The sequence below is a fragment of the Elephantulus edwardii genome, unplaced genomic scaffold (genome assembly GCF_000299155.1).
Source record: "Elephantulus edwardii isolate Elephantulus edwardi_28Jun2011 unplaced genomic scaffold, EleEdw1.0 scaffold00177, whole genome shotgun sequence".
Classification (NCBI taxonomy): Eukaryota; Metazoa; Chordata; class Mammalia; order Macroscelidea; family Macroscelididae; genus Elephantulus; species Elephantulus edwardii.
This window is the reverse complement of record NW_006399927.1, coordinates 185,227-193,047: the sequence shown is the minus strand read 5'-3', so window position 1 is coordinate 193,047 and position 7,821 is coordinate 185,227.

The following is a 7,821-nucleotide window of genomic DNA, read 5'->3' as shown; positions in this document are numbered from 1 at the left end:
TAGCAACTCTAGGTTTGAATTTGTTCTTCAGTTCCTTGAGCTTAAGAAATGCTGAGCGAGTTCAGCCCTTTTGATTTACATTCTGTAAAGCATTCAGAGATAACAAAAACGTTTTCACTGAGGAAAGAATAAATGACTTATTTATCCAAATACTTTCTTCACTTTGTAATAAAGAAGACTAGACCTACATGCAGTGAGGCAAAAACTGTGGACTACATAGAACCTCATCTCTCCATTGTTTACAGATGCCTAGCTGAGCAAACTTAACATTTGAATCAGTAGGACATTCTTGGGACTCTGAGTACTATTCCCCCATGGAATGCAGACAAATATCTTAAGCCTGGCAATGAGATTCCGCCAAACTGACACAGAGGCAGGAATTCATTAAAGTATTCCTAATCTGTTGCTGAAGAGACCAGCACATGGAAGGGGATACATACCTGTGCCCATAGAAAAAGTAGCTCCTTATGCAAAAACTACTCCCACTAACATTACCAAGGCCTGCCATGCCGTGGCAGAGAGTCTTCAACCTGCAAACCCATAGATGCAGCATGACAGCAGACATTGGCTGGCTTGCTTGGCTAAGGCTCACCTGACAAAAGCCTAGGCCACACCCACCTCCAGTACACAATGGGTTTCACCCTACAGCTGGCTATGGCAGATGCCAACTAATAGCCTTGATTGTGTTCTTCTGTAACCTCAAGTGGGGGAAAGTGCACAAGAACACAGGGATTCATTCATTAAGCGACAGAAAGACTCTGCATCACATTTTGTTGTTTTTTTTAAGTGCCTCGAGTCATAGGCAACCCTACGATCCACACTTGCGTGCGTCACTTTCATCCTATCTCCAGGTTCATAGGATTTCCAGAGGCAAGCTATTTACGGAAGTGGGTGCCACTCCTCTTTCCAAGCTTGTTTCAACCAGGGAGCGCCACCAAATTCAAAGACAGTCAGGAATTCAGAAATTCGAGTAGAGTATCCACAAAGGGTCAACAAGAAAAGTCAACAATTCACTAGTTCCATCTGTGAACTAGATTCTGGGTCATCCTTATTGCAGAGTCCCACAGAACACCAGTCTAGAAGGTCCACACTTTTCATTTGAGTAAAGATCAGCATACATGTACCCCAGCTGATCAAGGTTAGACTACACCACTGACAAACACCATTCCCTAACCAACAGCTATGACAGACAGTGAATAAATAACCACATGGACACCCTATCAGTTACCACACACAAAGAAGAAAGGAAATTAAAAAACATGTATAACATCATCATAATATCTTGGAAGCAGAAGAAAACACCAACCTCACAAATACCAAAAAATAAAAAAAAATTGTCACAGAAAAAAAGAGGAGGATCAGAATGCTGAATTAAAGAATATCCAAGAGGTAGGAATTCAGAACTGTGATGTTCAAGAAATCACAAAGGATATAAGAAATAACTGAAAAAGCTAAAAGTAATAAAAAATATCAATACACACAGATATAACCAATGCTATATGAAAACTCATATAAAAACATGAAAATGTAATCCAGAATAATAAGTCTAACATTACATAAGCTACAAAGCTATGTTGTTGTTGTTGTTATGTGCCGTCGAGTCGCCTGCGACTCGTAGTGACCCTATGTACAACAGCCCTAAACTCTGCTCTGTCCTGTGGCAATCGCACTGTCTCTGACACTCCCATCCCAATTATCCCAGTCACTGAATCAATCCACCTCATAGAGGGCCTTCCTCTCCTGCGCTGTCCCTCCACCCTCCCAAGCATGATGTCCCTCTCCAAGGACCGGTCTCTCCTCACATGTCCAAAGTATGTTAGACGGAGCCTCAGAATCCTTGCCTCCAAGGAAACACCCAGCTTAACCCTTTCCAGGACAAATCTGTTTGTTTTCCTAGCAGTCCATGGTATTCTCAATACTCTTTTCCAGCACCAAATCTCAAAGGCATCAATTCACCTTCTACCCTCCTTGGTCATTGTCCAACTCTCTGATGCATAACAGGTGATTGCGAAGACCACGGCCTGTATCAGACTGACCTTAGTCTCCAAAGAGATACCATTGCTCTTCGGCACTTTGGAGAGGTCCCTAACAGCAGGCTTTCCCATGGCAATGCACCTTTTAATTTCCTGGCTGCTGGTGCCAAAACTGTTGACTATGGAGCCAAGCAAACTAAAGCTGTGTACAATCTCAATCTCTTCACCATCCATCCTGAGGCTGCCAGTTGGTCCAGTGGTGAGAATCTTTGTCTTCTTGACATTGAGCCTCAATCCATATTGTAGGCTGTAGTCCTTGACCCTCTGCAGCAGGCGCTTCAGGTCCTCTTCAGTTTCAGCAAGCAGGGTTGTGTCATCCACATAACGTAGATTATTGATAAATCATCCACCAATCTTGACCCCACATTTCTCCTCATAGAGCCCAGCCTCCCGGATAATCTGTTCTGCATATAGGTTGAAAAGGTATGGAGATAGGATGCATCTCTGGCGTACGCCCTTCCCAATTTTGAACCATGCAGTGTTCCCTTGCTCTGTTCTGACGACTGCCTCCTGGTCCAAGTATAAGTTTCGCATTAAAACGATCAAGCATTCTGGGATTCCCATTCTTCTCAGAGTCAGCCATAGTTTGTTATGATCTACACAGTCAAATGCCTTTGCACAGTCAATGAAACACAGATAGACATTCCTCTGGTATTCCCTGCTTTCAGCCAAGATCCATCTAACATCAGCTACAATATCTCTAGTACCACGACCCCTTCTGAAACCAGCCTGGACTTCTGGTAGTTCTCTGCTGATGTGCTGTTCCAGTCGTTTTTGGATGATCTTCAGTAAAATCTTGCTTGCATGTGAAATCAGTGAAATTGTTCTGTAGTTTCCACATTCTGTTGGGTCACCTTTCTTTGGGATAGGAACAAATATCGTTCTCTTCCAGTCAGTTGGCCAAGTGGTCGTTCTCCATATTTCTTGGCACAAGTTGGTGAGCACGTCCAGGGAAGCATCTGTTAACTGAAATATGTCAATTCGTATACCATCTATTCCTGGAGCCTTATTTTTTTGCCATTTCCTTCAAAGCAGCAGCCTGAACTTCTTCTTTCATCACCGTAGGCTCTTGCTCATATGTTGTTTCATGAAATTCTTCTGTGTCTTCCAATTCCTTTCGATACAGTGACTCAGTATATTCCTTCCATCTTCTTTTAATACTTCCTGGATCATTTAACATTCTGCCAAAAGCATCCTTGACTACAGCAACTCGAGGTTTGAATTTGTTCTTCAGTTCCTTGAGCTTAAGTTATGCTGAGCAAGTTCTGCCCTTTGATTTTCCAACTCCAACTCCTTGCAGATTTCATTGTAATATTTTCCTTTGTCATCCCGTGCTGCCTTTTGAAATGGAGGAGGGACAAAGTACGGAATGGAAGAAATGGAATACAGGATCAGAAAACATAAAACTGATTCTTAACATTAATCTACTAGTGGAAAAGGCAGATATAAGGACTAAGAAAAAATGAAGAAAGTACAGGAGTTTTGTGGGATATATAAAAATAAATAATAAGTCTGCTATTAGAATTCCAGAACAGAAGAAGGTGGGGTGAGAAAATTGTGTAAGAGGTCCTAGATGAAAACATGCCAGGTATCATGAAAAATGAGAAACAACATAGTCAAGAAGGTAAGAAAATCTGAAACTGGATAGATCCCAAAACATGAAGATATATCATAGACAAAATATCCAAAATCAAAGATAAGAGTACTAAAATCAACTCACGAGATAGAAAAAGTTCTCTATAAAGAAGTTAATAAGATTAAACTCTGATTTCTCAGCAGAAATAATGGAGGCAAGCAGATAATTGAAGGGTATACAAAAATGCTCAGAGAAAACAAATTCCAACTGATAATCTTGTACTCAGCAAAACAGTCCATCAAATATGAAGAAAAAATTAAGAAATTATCAGAAAAGTAGAAATGAAGGAAATTCATAAAAACAAGACCAATCTCATAAGAGATACTAAAGGTAGTCACTCACACAGAGACAGAGAAGTCGATTTAAAAGTAGCCAGCAACAACACTCCAACCAAATGGCAGCTTTGTTGACCTAGTGGTAAGAAGCTGCCCTGTAATTCCAAAGACACTCTGTTTGAATGCACCAGATGATGTGAGGGAGAAGGATAGGCAATCTCCTCCCATTTTACTGCCTTTGAAAACCCAGTAGAGAGTCAGCTATGACTCGATTTCAACACAATGGTATAATTATACTGAATGTGAATGGCCTAAATTAACCAGTGTTAAGAGAAAAAGAATAGTGTAAAAGATTAAAAAAACCACACACAAAAACAACAACTCCTAAAACCCATCAATATGTTGTCTACAAGAGATACGCAGGAAAAATGGGGATAAAGATAGACTAAAAATCCAAGATTGGGAAAAAACTATGCCAAGCAAGTAGTAACCAAAAAATAAAAGCTGGGGAAGGGGAATGGGATGGAGGAGAGAGAGTGGTAATATGAATTAACGATAAAATAGATTTTAGGGTAAAAACCAACATAAAACACAAGGTAAAAGAGCAAGAGGACATAGCTTAATTAATATCCATACAGTAAGTGAAGTTGTTGTTTGTCCTTAAATGAGTCATAGGTGACGAGCCAAGGGATTTTCAGAGGCTGTAAATTACATGAGAAGAGATTGCCCATCTTTCTCCCATGGAACAGCTGGTGGATATGAATTGTGAACATTTCAGATTGACAGAGCTACCAAATCCACAGAACAAACATTAATAACATTCAAGAAATAGAACACACAACAATAAGTAGGAGACTTCAACACACCACTCTCATTGAAGGACATGATAATTAGAAATAATGTCCACAAAGAAACAGAAGAACTAAACCAACTCAAGCTCATAACATATACAAAGTATTCCACCCAACAAAAGCTCAATAAACATTCCTCTTCAGAGCACATGGAACATTCTCCAGAATTTACCACATGCTTGAGCATACAGTAAGCATTACAACATTAAAAAACATTGAGCGTTGTGCTCAAATAATTCTCTAACATAGAGAAATCCAATGGGTGGAGGGGAGGAGCGGAGGGATGAAGATGGGTGGGGAGAACAGTTAATCATAGGGTCACACAGTTTGATGGGGGATGTGAAGGAAATGGGAATGATCCGGTGTATACAAACTTTGTAAATAAACCAGTATAAAAAGAAAAATTTAGAAAACAATAAATAAAAACAGTCAAATACTACAAAGCATATTCTCAGACCACAACCCCTGTTCATCGATGATAGAAAGACTCTATATTGTGAAAATTACAATCCTACCAAAAGCAATGTACATGTTCAGTGCAATCCCAATACAGATGCCAAATTCATTTTTCAAGGGGATTGAAAGGGAAATTGTCAAGTTTATTTGGAGAAGCAAGAGACCCTGAATAAGCAAAACCCTTCTGAGAAACAAAAATAAAGTGGGAGGCATAGCACTCACTGACCTCAAAACCTACTGCAAAGCAGTAGTGAACAAGACAACATGGCACTAGTACAATGACAGGCACATAGACCAATGGAACAGAATTGAGAACCCAGAAATAGATCCAGCTATCTATGGTCCACTGATAATAGACAAGGAAACAAAACCTATCAAATGGGGAAATGACAACCTCTTCAACAAATGGTGCTGGCAAAACTGGATTTCCAATTGCAGAAAGCGGAAACAGTATCCACATCTCACTCCATACACAAAAATCAACTCAAGGTGGATCAGAGACCTGGGATTAAAGCCTAAAGTCATAAAGTTCATAAGACACAAACTGGGCAGAAGCTTAGAAGGCCTAGTCTGTGGTTTAAAGAGACTGCTATTTATAGTCAGAAATGCACAATCTGAAGAAGATAAAATTGATGAATGGGACCTTCTAAAGATTAAATCCCTGTGCCTATCAAAAACTTTTCCAACAGGGTAAAAAGAAAACCTACCACCTGGACACAAACATTTGAGAATAACAACTTAGACAAGAGTCTCATAATGAAAGTTTACAGAATATTCCTGGGCTTCCACAAGAAAAAGACTAGTAACCCAACTACTTGCATACGAAGGAAAAAGAAAATATTAAAATGGATGTTGGAATAGACTTTCTTTCTTTCTTCTTTCTTTCTTTCTTTCTTTCTTTCTTTCTTTCTTTCTTTCTTTCTTTCTTTCTTTCTTTCTTTCTTTCTTTCTTTCTTTCTTTCTTTCTTTCCTTCTTTCTTTCTTTCTTTCTTTGTATATGTGCTGCCGAAGCGAGCACTGGAATAGACTTTAAATATTGCACTAGAGTGAGAAGCAGAAGCCAAAGCGAAGGGAAGAAATAAAGATGTCAAGGAATTGAGCAGAATATTTCAAAGGGCAGCACAGGAAGACAAAGCAATATATTATAGTGAAGTATGCAAAGAACTGGAGTTGGAAAAGCAAAAGGAATGAACTCACTCAGCATTTCTAAACTGAAGGAACAGAAGAACAAATTTAAGCCTCAAGTTTAAATACTTAAGGGTGCTGAGGGCAGACTGTTGAACAATCCAGGAAGCATCAAAAGAAGATAGAAGGTGTACATTGAATCATTATACCAAAAAGAATTGGCTGACACAAAAAAATGTCATAAAACATAATAACATGATCAGGGAGCCCTGGTGGCCTAGGGGCAAGAAGCTGCACTGCAATCCCAGAGGTATGCGGTTCAAATCCACCAGATGCTGTGCTGGAGAAGGAGGGACAATACAATCTCCTCCTGTACCAGTCAGATCCAATCGGATGGTACACACACAGAAAATAATAATAAAATTTAAAAAAATACTAAAAAAAGAAACATAACATGATCAAGAGCCTATTGCAATGAAGGAGGAGGTTCAAGCTGCTCTGAAGTAATTGTCAAAAAACCGAGCCCCAGGAATTGATGGCATACCAACTGAAATATTTCTTTTTTTTTTTAATTGTTATGGAACCACAGGGTGAAGGTGTGTGTGTTGGGTTTCCCCCCTTATATTTATTGGTTTGCACACAATAATCCATACCCATTTTTTATATTAATTCATATTGTTTTTTAAAATTTTCTCATTTACATTGTGTTTTTTTTAAATTTTCTACCAGTTTACTTACAAAATACAAATATAAATTTGAACAAATTCTTTTCATTTCCCTCAGCCTCCACATATCAAATTGTAAAACCCAATGATTAATCCCCCCTTCCCCCTGCACATCCACATCCCTCTGCTTCCAGCCTCTCCCATCCCTCCTGGGTCCTTATACTTATTATAAAATAATAGTTTTATACAATATTTACCCTTATGGGATTGAGTTAGTTCACTCAGCTTAATGCTCTCCAGTCCCTCCCAAGTTAGGTAGTAATTTACAAAGTTACTGCTCCTGAGTGCTGCATGGTATTCCATTGTGTGAATGTACCATAATTTCTCAATCCATTCGTTTGTGGTTGGACATTTGGGCTGTTTCCATGTTCTTGCAAAGGTGACTAAAGCTGCGAGTAACATTGGTGTACAAATCTCCATTTGTGCCTGAGTTCCCATATATTCAGGGTATATTCCAAGTAGTAGAATAGCTGGGTCATATGGAATTTCTTTTTTTTTTTCATATGGAATTTCTATGTTCAGCTTTTCAAAGAAGAGCCAAACTGCTTGGTTTGTACCAGCAATGTGTAAGAGTTCCTTTCTTGCCACATCCTCTCCAACATCTATCACTTGCTGCCCTGTTAAACTTTGCCTCTGCTACTAGAGTGAGAATTGGACCTCATTGTGGTTTTCATTTGCACCTCTCTTATTGACAGTGATTTGGAGCATTTCTCCTCCTCC